A 17,521-nucleotide genomic window follows, 5' to 3' on the forward strand; every position below is an offset into this window, starting at 1 on the left:
GGAGCCTGTAATTGGATACAGCACTCCCTGTAAATCCAATTACCCAGGATTAGAACGGCGCAGCAGCAGGATGGCAGCTGGATGAGGAGGGGCGGTGGGGGGAGATGGGCGGGATGCATCCCAGCTTCCCCGAGGTGCAAGGGAGCATGGGGGAGCTGACGTGGAGAGGGGCAGGCAGCGAGGAAGGCTGGACCCACCCTTCAGGCCTGCTTCCTCTCTCGGATGAGCCCAGCACCTCCTTTGGCGCCAGCGCTGAATGGGGTCAGGAGGAGCAAAGGTCCCCTAATAGGAAGACCCCAAAAGGGACTTTCTCTGGGCTTCTTCTAGCAACTCCATGGATTTCAGTGACGTGACCTCAGGCCCAGAGTGGCTTGGGGAGCGGGGTCACAGGGGAACCATCTGTGCGGCGGAGGAGATGGCACTGTGCACAGCCCCAAGGTGTACCCGACCCAGGTGACCCAGATTGGGTGGGAGCTGCCGGCAACTGGGAGTTTTCCAGCACGAGGCCCCCACCCAGGGCTGCAAGAGCTGGAGGTAGGGACTCAGAGGCCAGCTCGTACTTTGAACTTGCTGGATCTCCACCCAGCTCGCAGTGGGCAGATGCCCGCATCATGAAATGACCGCTGCACCTGGCGCAAGCCAGCAAGTACAGCCGAGAGGCTGAAGCACAAGCCCAGAGGACTGCCTCTGCCATTAAGGGTCTTCATCCACCTCCAGCTCCACCACATCGAGCCTCTCTGGGGGCTTGTGCCAAACCCCCCATGACTGACATGACTGGCAATCAGCCCACAATGCTAACTACATTGGTCCTGGCACAGAGTGCCACTAGACAGAGACACGGGTGTGTTTGAACAGTGCTAATCTGATGAGCTGCTCCACCTCTCCCAGTGCCCCACAAGGAGAGGTCACCTCTCTCTCTGCCTCACACTCGCCCATGGACATGGGGGGTTGTCATCACTACATCATATGGGGCAACCTGGGGCGCAAGGCCGTAATGTGCCTGGTTCTGGTCCCTAAGCCAGTCCATGGGCGAGCAGGGAGCTGAACCCAAGCATCCTGGAGACAACCACGCGTGGAACTGTAGGATCGGGGTTTTAAAACCCTTCATCCACACAAGACAAGTGCACTGGTGTCAAACTCACTCACTCAGGGGTGGGAATCATGACCCAGATAGACAGACCTGTCCAACCCCCAGTGCAAGGCATACAGGAGCCATCAACTGGTCCAGCTTATTGCTCTTTGCCTTATGCATAGACAAGACCTTGATTTAGGAGCACAAAACTCACTCAGCCTCCCTAATTCCCTTGGGAGCTTTGGAAGTTCCCCACCCTAGGGCTGCAAAGGCTGGTTGACCTCTCTCTGCCCCCCGCACTACATTGCAGGAGTGCTCCCGACAACTTGCAAACACCCCTCCCGTAGCACAATGCAAGGCGGGGAGCCCCGGGAAGCCCACCCAGGCCCTGTCTGAGGAGAGCCAGCCCGAGCCCAGGATAGCAGAGCCCCGGCCCTCCCTCAGGTCTGTAACAATTAAATTGTACAGGGGAAAAGAAAAAAAAAATCTTGTTTTTTTTAACTACAATGAACAATCGTCTTTTTAATACCCGCAGATAAAAACGGTAATTGTTTTAAATGAGTGCTAGGTAATTTGGAGCCTGTTTTATGGTGTTGTGGACTATAAAGTCCTCCTGCTGAAGTCTCTTGGCAAGCGTGGCGCAAAAAGCCTGGTGTGTTGCTGGGCTGGGATTTTGCTATTATTATTATTTATTTAAAGGGACGTGGGAACAATTGCGTCCTTAATGGATGGAGTCCTGAGGGGATATTTCTGACACCCCCCCCTCTAAATTACTTCACGCTAATTTGACAAGTGGAGGAAACACAGGAGAGCGAGAGAAGCAGCCATGCCAGCACCTATTGTCTGCTGAGCCCAGCCCGTGCATCGCTCGTGGGTTTGAGCCTGCAGCCCAGAGGCCATTTCTGGATCCCGTGCCTGGGGCACCAGACCCCATCAGGGAACATGAGACCACTTCTTGACCACTTGGGCCAAGACCCCCGTGAGCAGGAGTCCAGGTCCTGAATCAGGACCCCTCAAAAGTTACCTACAGACCTCTGTAAAGGAGCCCACAGATCCTGCTGCATTATGCACAATAGTCCTTTCTACTGCCACCTCTCAGCCTCTGCTGGGTTGCACTGGCTGGGCAGCTCAGCCCATGCCCACGGCTCTGGCACCCGGCCCTCAACCATGGGCAGGCTGTTGACAGCAGCTGTGCAGCAACTCAGCATCCTTCCCTCCTCGTCCAGGGTGGATCTGCACCATCCTTGGCAGATGGAGAAGCCCCGGGACTGCTCTAGACTCTGCTCCTCATTGCTCCTGGGAGCGGGGAACCACAGCAGCACCACACGTTGTCTCTGCTCCCGATGAGCTCCCAATACCACCGGCTAGACGGAGCTCTGTGCCCTGGCTAGGAGGCCCCAGAGCAGGGAGGGGTCCCAGAGGCCTGTTTACATGTACCCCAAGCCTGTTCGGCACAGCCCGTAAAGAGGGATGAAGCCACATCAGTCCAACACGGGCCTCTTCTGCATGTCACGAGCCTGAGCCAACGTCAGCTGAAGTCAATGACGCAGCACAGCCCTGCATGGAAAATCCTCAAGTCAGCAGCTGCAGAAAGACATCCCAACCCCACAGCTCCCCCGGTAGTCTTAAATATGTGTAAAGAGAAACACTTCCCTTTAGTCCTGATATCAGAGAAAGAGGGAGCTATTTGTCCCATCACCAATATGCAGCCACCTCTGGGGTGGAACCGTGGAGCAGTTTACCGGTACAACGCAGCACTCTCTGGCAGGTCAGGACGGCTGGGGAGGAAAGAGAAAGCCATACCCCATAGGCAGGAGGAATTTAGTCCAACAAGGGAGGAACTACCTACACTGAGATCCAGAGAAAATAGCACTTGTGCGCATGAAAAACATCACAGGATTGTTAGAGATGCCCCCCGTAAATGAAAACAGTGCTCCCAGTACCACCATAATAGGATGCTGACCCAGTGTGGGTGCAGAGTAGCAGACAGTAGCATCCACACCACTTCCCCACTGGGAAATGGCACTGGGGTCCCCCCCCCCCCATATGCTACCAGTACCCAGACTCATTCCTGCCTCAATCCAGGGAGACTAACCCACACGTGGTGCAGCCGAGAGCCAGGCCAGGGGACATGTAGTTAAAGGACCAGCAACAGAGCACCTGGGAGATGAGCGCTTGGGGATGCAGGGCTGGAGTATTGATCGAGATATGCCGCTCACACAAAAGCTTTGCTAACGCACTGTCCAGAGTAGGCCCCAGCAACAAACCTGACCAATGCATGAACTCTCCACATAAAACTCGGTATGGGAGCCAGATGTGCATTCCTACCGAGGGATGGGAGGGGGAAACGATGGTACGAGGTAGGACAGTCCAGTACCAGGATGATAAGGCTGGAACGGGAACACCCAAGTCAGCATGTGAAACAAGCCCACGGTACAGGACAGTCTGCGACGCTCGATGGCATGCAACATGTAACGTGCTTTGATCGCTGGCGAAACGGAGACTTGGGAAGCTGGGGGGGGCACTGCAGCAGCCTGAGGGAGCCTGCATGGTGTTGCACCAATTGCCTTGTCACACACAAAGGCCTTAGCTCCCGGTCCGGTGTATTTTTAAGTGGTGTTAGGGCCGTGCTGGTAGACAATAAACCTTGGCAAACCTTTGCCACCGAACGCAGCCTGCGATCGTTCTTTAAGACAAAACTGGCGTTGGGATCTGCCAGCACCACCGCTCCTGAGACTTCAGCACTAAGACCACATCGATACCGCGTCGCGAGGACAACAGGAGTGATGACACTGATAAACCCAGATGACAGGGGAGGCAGCGGCCCAGCAGTGCCCCATCCTCTGAAACCTCAGGGCCACGTTCCCCCCTCTGGCCCTAAGGGCCATTGCCCATTATTAGCCCCTGAGACATCCAGGCTACAGTGGGTATAGAGGAAGCCTCTTCCTTCAGGCTCCAGGTCTTCACCATTCGCCGCCCCAGCTCCTCGCTCTGCAGCTGATAATGACTCTGGCGCTGACATTTGGAAGAGGGGACCAGACCAGGAGTGGGGGGGGAGGCAGGCAGGAGAAGCCGCCTGCTCATCACTCCAAATTGGTTTTGCATTTTCACGAGTTGTGAATGTCCTCTGCTGTCTTCGCCGCGCCGGCCCCCCAGCCCCCAGGTGGAACCAGCCTGCAAGGCCCCGGCACCGCAACGGGCATCAGGCTTAGGGGTTCGGTCTGGACACCAGCTCCAGGCCACAAGCAGACACTTGGGGAAACCCGGTTCCCTCCCCGCCATGCCCTGCGCAGCCACGCTTCCCCAGTCACATGCACGGACCCCAACAGCATCAAACAAGGAGACTGCGATGTGGGGCGTGGAAAACCAGCACTGCCGTCCCCACCCCAGTCCCAGTCCCAGTCCCAGTCCCACTCACTGCCTGCAGCCCAGCGCCGCTCTCGTAGCGAGAAAAGAAGACCCTCCTCAAAGCCCGCATGCCTGGAGCTCTTTCCAAGCCGCTGATCCATCCGGCACCCCGAAAACCTCCTCCCCACAGCTCCAGACTGAAAACAGAAAAGGAGACGATGTCCTCAGCACCAAAAGCTCCTTGTGCCGCCGGCTTCCCGACCTAACCTCACCAGACCATTACAGGTGAGGGTGATCCTTTGCCTGGCGCAGCACTCTGGGCTGTTGTGCTACCTGCCATAACTAACAGCATTGCGTCAATCCCAACCCCAGAACATTGCTCTAGTTTAACAAAAATGCCCCAAACCACCTCAGAGCGGGCATGGCCCAGGCACCCCTGCCTGCCATGCAAATAGGGCTGGCACCACCAGCCCGTGCCCTTGCCATAGGAAGCCACAGTCTGCAGCAGGGGAGGGCAATTATTTGGCCTGGGGAGCCACCCAGTGAGTTTTGATCAGCTGTCATGGGCCGGGTCTGCACCCCCCACACCAGCTCCGCAGAACTCCCTAAGTGGTCCGCCAGCCCGAATAATCCCCCCCCAACCCCCCGAGCAGAGAAAACAAAGATTAGGGGAAATCTAACCTTTGTTCTCCCCTTCTCCCTGCACCCTGCCTTGTCCCATGTCCCGGGTCTGCCAGGTGCACCCACAGGGCCCAAAGTGGCATGCAGGAACATAGTGCAGCACTGGTCCATGCCAGGGATTTGGGGCAGTGGTGGGGGTGCAGGGAGAAGGGGGCTGGGAGCTGCGGGTTATCTGGACCCAGCCAGGACACTTCTTCCTGCCCCTGCCAGAGCCTGGATAACCCAGGGGAGAAAGTTTAAACCTGGTTTTCCCTTTCCAGTCAGTGCACAAAGGCATGCAGCAGTGGCAGAAAGGACTCTGATATGCTGGCAGAGTGGAAAGAAGGAGATGAATAGCAAGGATGAAAGTCCTCTCTGAATGGCGACTCTTCTCATGGGATAGGAGATGTCTTATCCTCCAACACCAGTGCACAAAAGAGCAAGGAAACAGCCGAGACTGCAGTGGGAGGAACTGATCAGCTTTGACTTATACCCCCAGTCCAGCCATGTTCTTATGTGGGGGGAAGTTCACACCCCAAAAAACCAAGCACAGGCCACTGCCCCCCGGGAGCCCGCAGAACAGGATTTCTGTGCCACATGTTGATTATCCAAGACAGGCCTCAGCTGGCCCCTTTGGACAGGGGATGCACAGACTCATAGCAGGGCTTGCCTTTTCCACAGACCAGGCAGGAGGAGGAGTGGGGACGAAAAACCTTATATCCTGGTCACATATCAGTTTAGGGCTGGGATTAAGAGACATGCCAGGCCAGCGCACTGACCACTGGACCACGCGGACACGTTCACACCGGCACACAGGTTCCCCCGCACACATCTGCTTTGCATGCTGCTCATAGCAGGCACTACCCAAAGCCTCACCCCAGCTCAGCCAGTCTCCCCAAGCCCCAGGGAACATCCCTGCTCCATGACGGCGTGACGCTGGGTGACTGCAGGGGGCTGCCCATGCTGCTGCCCCCAGACGGTGCACCCCAACACGCTTCTCCAAGCCAGCCCTTGGCCATCTCCAAAGAACCCCATGGGGAAGGGACCGTCAGCCTCCTCCATCTCCGTGACTTCCTGCTCCTTGGCAGTGTGCTCGATGAGGCCGCAGGTCCGTGTTGGTTCAACCAAGGGTCTTGCAAGGTGGGCCCAGTGCAAGAGCCCACAGCCACGTAACCAGTCTCTTCCAGGCTTTATTCACCCCCAAGCAAACTAGGATCTCCGCAGCTGAGCAGGCTGCCCTCTGACCAGCGGCGGGGTCACCTCACTCCAGGTGTGTCCCAGGAGCCTTTACAAACAGAGCAGAGCTTGGAGATGGCACGCAGCCCAAGGACAGCCCTGGCAGAGCTTATGGGGACAGTGTCCTGCATGGGACAGCCAAGCTGCGGCGAGGTGGTAGGACAGGATGAGTTAAAGCTGGCTCGCGCACCACCCCTGCACTCCTGTCAAACACTGCAATAACAGGACTCTGGTGCTACTGATTTAATGGCAACTATTACCTCCAGGAAGCGATCAGATGCTTTCATTAGGCTCAACACATTTTTAACACACAGGTTTGCTCCTGATTAGCTCATTGGAGACACGGGCAGTGAAAGCTCACTTCGCCTTGCAGAGCGGTAATTCGTCAGCACCTGCATGGAGGCAAAGGCCACGCACTGAGGAAGGGACCAGATACCCTCAAAAGATGGAAAGCAGAGACAGATGAGTCCTGCAGCCCACCCCGCAGGGGCGAGGTGAGTGGACCCCGGGTGCCGGTGCCAACAGGCTTCCAGCCGGATGTTTCAGATCAGACCAGACCGGCAGGGAGGGTCACTGGTGGGCAGAGCAGGGAGGAACCTCCAGGCACCTGGATCCGCAGTCAGGGCACAAGTCTGTCCATTGCTGCGACTAGTAACACAGAGAGGGGCTGTGTGTTTTCAGAAGGGGCGGGGGGATGTAGGTGCGCGCTTGTGGGTGCACACACATGTGCATGTGTGTCATGTCCAGTGGTGGTGCACGTGTGTGTTGGTGGAACTGTGCCTGGGTTGTCATCCGCAGTGTATTGCACTTGTGTGATGTGCACACAATGTTCGTGCTGTGTGTGTGTGCACATGCAATGTTTGTGCCTCTGTATGGTGTTTGTGTGTGTATTTGTGCACTTGTGTATCTGTCTGTGCACACAATATTTGTGCCCTGGTGTGCATGTGTGTATGCACACAGTGTTTGTGCCCTTCTGTGCGTGTGTTTATGTAGATACATAGTTTGTGCCCTTGTGTGCATGCGTGCAGTGTTTGTGCGCTTGTGCACATATGTATGGGCAGTGTTTGTGCCTCTGTGTGTGTGTGTGCAGTTTGTGCCCTCGTGCGCGTCTATATGCACAATGTTTGCACCCTCGTGTGCATGTGTGTATATGCAGTGTATGTACATGTGTGTATGCACAGTGTTTCTGCCCTTGTGCATGTGTGCATGCATGCCGTGTTTGTGGCCTTGTGTGCTTGTGTGGTGTATGTGTCTGCACACACACAGTGTTTATGCCATTCTGTGTGGGTTAGGTATGCATGTGCACGCAGTGTCTGTGCGTGTGTGTGCATACCTCTGCATTGCACACAATGAGATCAGAAACCCTCGGCTGCACTGCTGCCCTAGCCCTGCTGCGCGTGGCTGGAGCTTTGCTCGTCTCAAGCAGCAGCGCCCCGTGCTCCGGCCGCCCGAGACGCTGAGCTCCGGGCCGCGCGGCGTGAGCAGCAAGCAGGCACCCGCCGATCTGTGAGGATACGAAAGCAAAGCGAAGGCAGCCCAAGAGCCTACGCCCTGCGAGGCTTCCTAGCAGCGCTCGCCCCTCGCAGAACCTACACGTCGGCCTAATCCGAGCTGACAGTGTCCACTTAACAGGTTGATCCATGATACTTGTGGAAATAGCCTCCATTCATCTGCCTTCTAATAAGCTCCGCTTTCCCTACTTAGACCTGTGTCCCCGGCTCATTACAGCTCCTCCTCGCAGCAGGATGTTATTTGTGCATTTCATTTCCATAAGAGCTCTTTTGATCTCCTTCGGCCTGGACTGCGCCGTGTGCGGGATGAGACGCCGGCGCTCGCTCTCTCCGCCTCTCCCTCGCTGGCTTGCTAGCAGTCGATTCATTTCACAGCCACCGCCCCCAAAATCCATCCCCTTCCCAACCCCACCTGCCTCTCACTTTCATGCTTGGGTTAAATCTTTCTTATCTAGAAAGCCAGCAGAGACGGATGAGGTGACAAAGGCTGCTCCGATCCGTGCTCGGGGTAGCAACGCTCCTGCTGCTACGGAGGGTGGGGTAGCGCAAGCCGGGGTCTGCCTTCTCCCTTGGGGAGCCCCTTTCTATAAAGCGGGGGCTAGAAAGAAACGGCCAATGTGCCCCTTTCCTCTGGTTTCTTCAGCTGCTGCTTTGCTTTTATTCTTGGCATCATCAAATCTCGCCTCCCTGGTTTGTGCACTCAAGGCTTGGGGCGCATCCCCCCTGCCTCGGCGTCGCTCTGGGAAGTGTCCCCAGGAAGCAGCCCCGTGCCCCCTCCCGTCCTCCCCACTGGCCCGTGGCACTGGAAAGCCGGAGCATGGAGCTGGGCGTGTGCCTGTAAGTGTGGTCAGAGCTGAGGGCAACACGGGGCACGCACCAAGCAGCTGCCCGGTCACGCATCCTTGGACTGTGGCATGCAGAGCTATGTCACATCGTGGGGCCGCTGGCACAGCCAGACGCAGGGGAGACGCGCCCGGGGGGTCCTGCTCAGCCGACTGCAGGAGCAAGGGGCTCCTCCTTCCAGCTGGGAGGGTTTCCCTGCCACGGACCCGTGCTTAAGGAGAAGCTATTGAGGATAAGCTCTTCAAACCACCCTTCCCTTCTCTACTCACTGGACCTCACTGCTTTGGCCTATCCCATCCCCTTGCCCTACTGGCTCTCCAGGGGCCCATGGAGATGCCAAGCCTGAACAGCCCAGAGGTTAAAAAAGCATTAAGCAGGGATAATAAAAAAAACCCTGCTGTCGCCCATCCACGACCCTGTCCCTGTCCCTGTCCCTGTCACCCTCCTCCCCCGCCCCTGCAACTTCTTTCTACGTCACAAAAAAAACGATCAGGGCAGGAGCTGAATTATCATCATTCACAACTCACCCACTCCTGGCCCTTGACTGGGACAACGCCTGGGTGCCCTCTTTGCATCCCAACCTTCCCAGGAGCCAGCCAAGACCCTCCTTGGACAAGGGAGTGCAGAGAGGTGGGCTGCAGTGCAGGCCCTACCTCCTGAGCACCATCCAGACCTCCGCCTCCCTCCTTCACCTGCAATACAGGCTGCCGCCCTTCGTCCTCCTCCCCGGGGGACTGTCCCCCTCTGTGCAGCACAGCACAGACCCAGCGGTTTCAGCAGGCACCTCTCGGGCCCACTGCACGACAGCAAATAATGGTCCAGAGAACAACAGCAGCTCGTTCCCTCAGCTATGCAGCTGCGGTGGCGGTAGCACATTTTCCTCCCTGCAGCGGCGGGCTGTGCTTGATGGATGAGGTTTGCTCGTCCTAATTATGAGCAGAGGTTTCTAATGGGCCATTGGTGCTTTGATTTTTCTCGTCTCTGTCTTCCCCATCCTTTGCAACAAGAAAGGCTCCCTCCCTCCCTCTGAACTCGGGTTCCGGCAGATAGGAGAATTAGCATGTGCTCTATTGACATCCAACCTGCTCTGCTCTCTAATTATCCCCGGGATCCCCAGCCAGCCATCGATTGGAGCTCAATAACCATCAGCTGCTCAGCAGCAGCTCAGGCTGGTAATTACAGGTTACACCTGCTCCCACGCACCGTGGCAAGGCCAAGGATCTCCTTGGGGCACTGCTCCCTCTGTGGCCAGAGATGCCCCTGTTGGGTGGGATGGGCCCATCTGGGCATGGGGTTCAAGAGGCCACAGTGGTGTGGTCTTGTATAACAATATCCTAAGCCCCTTCTTTGCAGCATTAATTAATAGCACTAGGGCAGGACTCACAGCAAGCAAGGAGGAGGTCCAGTGCAGCGCTAGGCTGTGGCCTGCAGTAGCAAATTAAACCCAAGAGTCCTGGCTACTTGGACCACTGGGCTGTGCTGTCACTCTCTAGCCGAGTGCTTGTAGCCTGATCCCAGGGTGAGCTCCACCGTTGTCCATGGAGGCCACCCCCATCTTTAAGGCACATCTGGAGAGAGCAACACAGTGCCAAGCTCACTCCCATGCCAGCCATGACATAGCTGCATACCGTAGTACGCCGCCCAGGCCAATTACCCCAGCTGAGACCGCAGCCGTATGAGCTCCCGCTGGAGCACGGGGCTAACACTGCTTGAGATGCAGGACCTGTCGCAGGTATCAGTGCGCTGTGCCATGCAGACAAGCTCACAGCAAGAGCAGAGCCTGGCTTTTCCGTCTGGCTCTGAGATCACCATGGAAAATTGCCTATTGATTTATTTATCTCTTTTTATGTTCGCATTGTGGGCAATCCCCAGAAGTGGAGATGCCGGCGCCTGGCCAAGTGGAAGCAACAAGATAGTGAAGCAGTGTAAGATGAGCTTCCCCGGGAGGGATCCTAGACACCGAGTCACAGAAGCGGTGGCCCGGGGTGGAGGGAAGAGTGACCTCCGACTTGTCCCTGGGGCTAGATGCTTGCTAAGAGGGGATGTGGCAAATGGTGAAGGCAAAGGCTCAAGGGAGCAGGGCACCTGGGTTCCACCTCTGGCTCCTGCACCGAGTCTTAGGAAAGTCCTTGTGCCCCTCTGGGCCTTAGTACCCCGCCAAGGAAGAAGAGGATGGCACAGCTCCCTGCAGGAGTACTGGGGGCTCTACGAGGATCTTGCTTTGGGAGCCTTGCAGGGAAGACGCTGCAGCGAATGAGTGTCTGCACAGCACCACCACAGCTGGACCGGCTCACCGCTCCTTCCCTGGGCCTCCAAGGCCCTGCACTGTCTTTGCCCAAGTGCCAGGGACCGGTGTGCTTGGACAGCTCCGAATGCAATTGCCCTGCAAAGCACGCGTGGCTGCGTCACGCATTGCAGAAGCCAGGCTGCATGGGATCTTCCTTCGCTGTCAGGAAAGAGTACAGAGCCTGCCGGCTTCGGGGTCCTTCTTGGGACTGTCTTAAACCAGCCCCGAGCACAACGGTGCCTGCAAGTGCAGACTCCAGCCTGCGCGTTATCCTGAGCTAGCTGCTCCTGGGATGTCTCCCCGCACTGTGCTCCATCTTCGTCCTGGCTCGGAAAGGCTCTGCGCCTTTTATAGCCCTGAGAGGGAGCTAATGAGACCAGCCTTCCCTGACTGGCAAGACGAGTCAGCTGAATAGCTCTCTTGCCCACCCCTTAATGGCTCCTTTGCCCCATTGCAATGTTAACGTACATCCAACACGTCCGTCCTTCCCCGCGCCGTCTTTTCCGAAGCAGGAGCTACCTTCTCTTCCCCTGCCTAGCGTCCCTTTATAATCTCTGGGCAACTGCTAACGCTTGACCGGCCGGATTCATCTCCAAAGCAGCCTGCAGGTGCGCAGCGAGATTGCCTGAGCTTGTAATTTATCCAGGGCTCCGGGGAGGAGATTTCAAGCAGAAAGGAGTTTATTTTCCATTAGTTAAGTTGACCTAGCAGGGCTGATGGCTTCAGAAAGTGAAAAGAGAGCAGAGGACAGGCAGGGAATGAGCTATCAGCAGAGACAAAAAAGAATCCATGACTTCCACCGGCAAACATCACCCGCGCACCGAGATGAGGGTCACGCGCTGGAGGGGCAGGGGTGTAAAAGGATGGCTCGGGGCAGCGACGAGCGTCTGCCTGCCTCGCTGTCTCTGCCCAGGCCGGGCTCCGGCATTATGCTGAGCACGTCAGCTCACGGGGGAGGCTTATTGACCAGTCTCTCTTCCATCGCAGCCCGAACGGAGCTTCCTTCCAGCTTCACGCAGCACAGAGCGCGAGAGGGAGTGAACCGGCTGCAATTGTCTGGTAATTAAGTGTCTCGAATGGGCCCGCGGCTCTGCCTGCCATTACGGGCCCTCTTGCCCGGCACGTCAACACGCCGCCAAGGGAATGGATTTTGTGAGCTTTTTATTAGTCTGATGCATCAAGGCTCCCTGGGGAGGAGGCTGAGCACTTCCAAGCGCCGGCTCCCAGCCCCACAGCATCTGCAGTGCCTCTGGGAGCCCCCTGCTACCTCTCCTCACCACTCATAGTGCCATCTCTGGGGCCTTTCTCCCCCCCAGGTTCCCTCCTACCGCTAGCCCTTAGGGAGCCCTTTTCCATCAAAGTGGGAGGCCATTCATTCCTTGAGTCTAATGCAGCATACAAGACCCCTTGCTCCACATTGCACCTCTTCACCGGCCCTACTGCCCCATGCCCCTTTGGGAGGGGACTACCCTATTTCTCATGGAGCATTTCCCAGGGCCGGCCCCGTCTGATGGCCCGGGCTCAGGTTGGCAGTCACCACTGCCCTGGTCCTGCTTCCTTCCACGCAACAGAAGCCAGGCGCACTCTCCAGCCCCTTCCTTGCCTTTGCAGCCTCCTCTTGCCCCTCGGGATGGTGTCCCCTGGCTGGCAATGGGGCAGGAAGGCTCCTGCTCCACATGCAGGAGAGGAACCTGTTATTGGTAGTAGGTGGCCTGAGAGATGCTTCCTACGGCAGGGTCCCCGCAAGGGTTCGCAGCGAAGGGAGGAGACTGCAGCCAGCTGGGAGAGGAGAGGGGCCATCCATTTGGCTCTTGCTAACTGCCCCTCGTGTGCTGTTAGCGCAGCTCTCCGGAGATATCCAGACCCATGCAAGCACCGCCTGCAGTGCACGCAGGAGTCCAGTCCAGGCAGATGGGAAACCAGCCTCAGCCCTTCTCTTCCCAAAGGTTGCGGGGAGGCTTGGTAGTCACCTGGCCGTGGTCCTCTTTCCTGCCAGGGGCAGGGGGTCGATGATCCATTGTGGTCCCTTCCGACTCTACACCCGCAACCCACTGCCAGAGACACGCATCCCTCCCGCCACTGGGCCAGTCACAAGACAAGCCCACGACCCCCCCTGCCAGCTCCTGTACGTGGCGTGTTGGCCATGTCTGATCTAATGCCAAGCTGAACACCTGCAAGAACACACAGCAAGACACACACCCGAGCATGTCTTGTGGCACACACACAGTTGCTGCGCTCGCGTGCACACATGCTGCAGGGAGGGAGAGGCAAGCAGAGGAGAGAGGAGGGGGGCAAAACCCAAGAAGCAAAAGATGCGCGCTCCATTCCCAATGCGCAGGGAGACTTGGCTGCGTCCTTCCCCTTCTGCCTGCCCGTTTCCCATGGGCCCACGGCATACCACAATGACTGCCCGAGGGCAACCGTGCCTGGCTTCTTTTGTGGCCAGTGCAACCTGGATGGATTAAATAGATAAATACATAGGACGGGCTCTTCCCCTCGCTACTTGCTGCGGGTGCCACGTGGAAATGCTCTGCTCTTCCTTCCCGATTATTCACCCGCTATAAATCCCCTCCACCTGGCTTTAAACACGGGGCTCTGGAACGGAGAAGCCTGGCGCTCCTGCTAACGTTTATTCTGTGCCCTACACACAAACCACCCAAGGGGGTGGGCAGATCCCTACAGACTTGCCATTGCCAAGTATTCGACTGCCCTCTGCCGATCGCTGCAGGGAACAGAGCAGCTCTGATAAGGCTAATTCCACCCCCTCCTTGCAGAATTGCCACTGTCCTCGTTTCCACGTCGGAAGTGAGTTTCAGCCCATGAAAGCTAGATGTGCGTGTGCATGTGTGCACACACGCACTTTGGTTAGTCAATGAGATGCAAAAGTTGTGTTCCATGTGGTTCCAACCCTGCCTCCTTCTGCATTTCCAGCGCCAGGGAGCCCTCCCAGCTCTGCCGCAGCATCAGCCTGTCTGCTTGCCTACCCCCTTCCCTTGGCTGGCGCTTGCATCTTCGCTTGGTTAAATGCTCCTTAAGATCCGTTCACGGCGCTTCGACGCTGTTTTCTACGTGACAGGTTCATTCCGGATCCCGGGAGACGATATTTGATGACAGGCCTGAGGCTTTTGAAAAGAGCCTGCTAAATATTCATTTGCGTGCGGGGGGCCCCAAGTGGCAGGGATGTTTCTGCAGCAGAGATCGGCTGTGCAAAGACATGGAAGAGGTTTAATTTCTTCATTACGGCAGGGTGAGGCCACATGCAGCGGCGGGAACCTCGGCACTGAGGCACGAAAGAGAATAAGGAAGAGGCCTGCCATGACGGGGGGAGCTGAACGACGAGGGGAGATGAGAGGCAGGCGAAGCGGAGAGCTTGCTGGGAACATGAGAGCTAAGCGTCGGCATCTGACGGGCATAAACGCTGAGCAGGGAGAGAGGGTGTTTAAGGGATCCCAGAGGCATAACTAAGAACAAGGAGATGAAGCTGAGCAAAGGGGTGTTTAGGCTCAGATCGCAGGGAAAAAATCTCTCCCTTGGGGGAGATTCATAGATGCTCGGGGCGGAAGGGACCTCAACAGATCGAGTCCAACCCTCTGCCGAGAGCACTGACAGATGACCCCAGCCAGATGCCTATCCAGCCTTCTCTTAAAGACCCCCAAGGGGTGATGGATGAGGTTTGGGGAGAGTTTCCTGCAAGGAATAAATATTGGCCCATCACCCGCAGCCTTTTAAAACCAGCCTGGGTGCAGCTGTGCAGAGGACCGGGGCGGGGGGGATGCCCTGGGGCAGCAACAGCCCTGAGCAAGGGATGCCCTGCAAGCCGCAGCAGACCCGTGCCCTCGCCGCAGCCTCCGCTCTAGCTGTTCAACCCCCAGGGTGAATCGCTGGAGAATCCCACAGGACAGGATGCCCCTGGGTTGCGGGAAGTCCCTGCTCTGGATCCTGGAGGAAGCCTGGACTTCTCGCGTAGCGCGAGCAGCTGGGCTGACTGCAGAGGCAAGCAGGGCCCTGCACAGACCCTGCCGCCCCCTCACAGGCGGGCCACAGACACCAGCCTAGTCTCCTTTCCACCGGAGGCTGCCACGGGTAGCGCCTGCCCCCTCGCAAGCAGTGGCCTCCCTGCAGCGTTACTCAGTGTAATCAGCTTTGTTTGATGGCGGCAGCCGCGTATATTAGCATAATTAATTATATTAGGGGCTGGCGGATTATCTAATTACCAGTGTGCCTAGTTTTGATTTTCTTTTAATTAATTTGCTTTGTTTACATGCAGCCACATCTGCCGGAGCTCTCCTGGACCCCGTCAGAAATGAGAGAGGAGGTCTCCGGGGGTTCTTCCGCTGGGTGAAACGGCAGTAAAAGTAGCCTTGTTGGGTTTCCCGTTCCTGCGTGCGACGGAGAAAGCAGAGAGGCTCTCCCTGCTGCACGCTGCCTGGAAACCCGCGGGGACGGAAAGCCGTGCCTGTGCAGCATGCGCCAGTCGGTCTCGGACACGGTCTTCCTGAGCAAATGTCTGCAGAGGCCCCAGATGTTGACCAGGGCTTGGCTGATGTCCCTTGCAGCAGGCTGGGGGCAACTGGTCCCAGTGCCAGACCTTCAGTCTCCAGGGACATGAACCTGGCCCTAGATTTGCACCCACGCAGGAAGGCCCCTCTCCCGCTGCCTGGGGCTGGTGCAGGGCTCACGGGGCTGCCAGCCCCTAGGAAGCATTTGGAGGTCACCAGAGCTCTACCTGCCCCTCCAGTGAGCAGGTCTTTCTGTAGAGGCTGGGGTTGGGAGACGTCTAGTAGTGGTCCACTGCCCGAAGCTGGTCGTTTCGCTTCCAAATCCTTCATCCAGGCCTGACCCACCCAGTGCAGGGAGGAAGGCTGATCTGAGTCCACGGCAGCAACGCGACCTGCGCCAATCTGGTACTTGCTGCTGCGATGTACCTATGAGCATCTCCGTTCAGACAAGACGGAGACAGACCAGCGAGCTGCAAGAGCCGATGCACCAGGCGGTGGCCCCTGGCAAGGTGCGAAGACAGAAGGGCAAACTGGGGTTTGGTGGGGTCACTGCGTGATGAAGTCACAGGGTGCAGCAGGGTGAGATGTGGGCATAGCCCGGCTCCCTCCCAGCCACACTGCAACGCGGCAGGTGAACGGGTTGTGCAGCCCCCCCGCAGGCGGTGTCCTTGTGCCCTAGGGGCAGTGTGTGCTGCGCTGCTCAAGGATGCCGGGATGCTGGGGCCAAGCCAACCCTGGGTACAAGCAGCTCCAGCAGGGCACTATGGAGGGGCCTCCCATTGGGTCACCCTCTGCCCCGTTTTCCTTCTCCTTTCCTCTGGGCCACATACTACAAAGCCTCTTCTGGCAGCAAGGCAGGGAAGTCACTGCCAGCACCAAGGAAGTCGCTCTAAGCAAAAGGACCCCACCAAGGAGCCTTGCTTGGGGCATCTGGGTTTTCTCTCCCCCCCACCCCTTAAACCCAAGTAGGGTGGCTGCTTCCCTGCTTTTAATCCTGCAGGTACCACCACGCTCACAGCACCACACTCCCGATTTGCAAGGGGCTGCACGACCCGGCTGGGCAACTCCGCTCATAATGGGCCGGTCAGAGGCAACAGCTGAAAAGCAGACTTTTGGCTCCCCGAAGGCAACCTGAAGGAGCAGCTTGCAATGCAGCCATCAGAGCCAGACCAGGCTCTGCTCGATGCCTCTGACTGGCCCTTTATGAGCAGAGCTGCCCAACTGGGTCGGGCAGCCGCTTGCAAATTGGGAGTGTGGTGCCTCAAGGGTGATGGCACCTTCAGGGTTAAAAATGGGGCAGATCCAAAGGGTCGAAGGGGGAGGTAAACCCAGATGCTGCCAAGCAGGGGTCCTCGGGGGGTTCCCACGCCCAGCCCTCCTGGCTGCCAGAGAGGCCCAAGGGCAAAGGAGGAAGACGGGGCCGTGGGCGAGTCCCAACAGGAGCTCCGGGGCCTGAGTTCTAGCCTTGCCTCCACCCCGGACTTGTCCTTTCCAAACTGGCTCCATTTGGGACGCCCAGCGGAAGACACCCACCGCGCTGCGAGGCCCAGCACCCTCCGACTCCGACTGCACGTGGCACTCGGCACCCAGGAGTGGAAACACGACCCTCTCGCGCCCGCCTGGAGGGAAGGAGGGTCCTGCCTTGCGAGCACGGAGCAGCGCTGCTGGAGCCGGATTGCCCTGGCACATCTCCCACCCTGCGCAGAACAGCGAGGCCGGCCGCCCCCGGCACCGCTCCCCCGCTGCCCTCGCTCCTGTCAACAGGAGGTAAAGCAGCCAGGAACTGACACCAGCCGCTTGGGCTGAGAAGCACTTAGTGCCTAATCGCAGCGTTTCCTCGTAGCAGCGGGGCAGCCTGCTTTGTTTACTATCTCATGACACAGCGCTTGGTGCCATCTGGATGCCGTACAAAGCAGCGAGATAAATTCGTAGGCAGGGAGGGGAGCAGAGTTTCTCTAACACATTAAAATGCAGCTGGGAGTCCTCAGGAAAGACGTCGAGTCCTCCTTGTCTCCCTTCACGCCGACTGCGTCCACGCAGCACCTCCTTCCCGAAGCAAGGGGCC

The 17,521-nt window shown here is 57.6% G+C and overlaps 1 long non-coding RNA gene across 1 annotated transcript; it reads right to left on the reverse strand.

Annotated features, from left to right (window-relative positions):
* Positions 1 to 3,292: 3,292 nt before the first annotated feature.
* On the reverse strand, positions 3,293 to 10,591 carry LOC109318354. Its single transcript, XR_002103235.1, has 3 exons — positions 10,580 to 10,591; positions 9,202 to 9,203; positions 3,293 to 3,517 (listed from the first exon to the last, which is right to left on the reverse strand). It is a non-coding gene; the product is annotated as an uncharacterized LOC109318354 (long non-coding RNA).
* Positions 10,592 to 17,521: the final 6,930 nt, after the last annotated feature.

This window comes from Crocodylus porosus, unplaced genomic scaffold (genome assembly GCF_001723895.1).
Source record: "Crocodylus porosus isolate Cpor-Errol unplaced genomic scaffold, CroPor_comp1, whole genome shotgun sequence".
In the NCBI taxonomy this organism is placed as follows: domain Eukaryota; kingdom Metazoa; phylum Chordata; order Crocodylia; family Crocodylidae; genus Crocodylus; species Crocodylus porosus.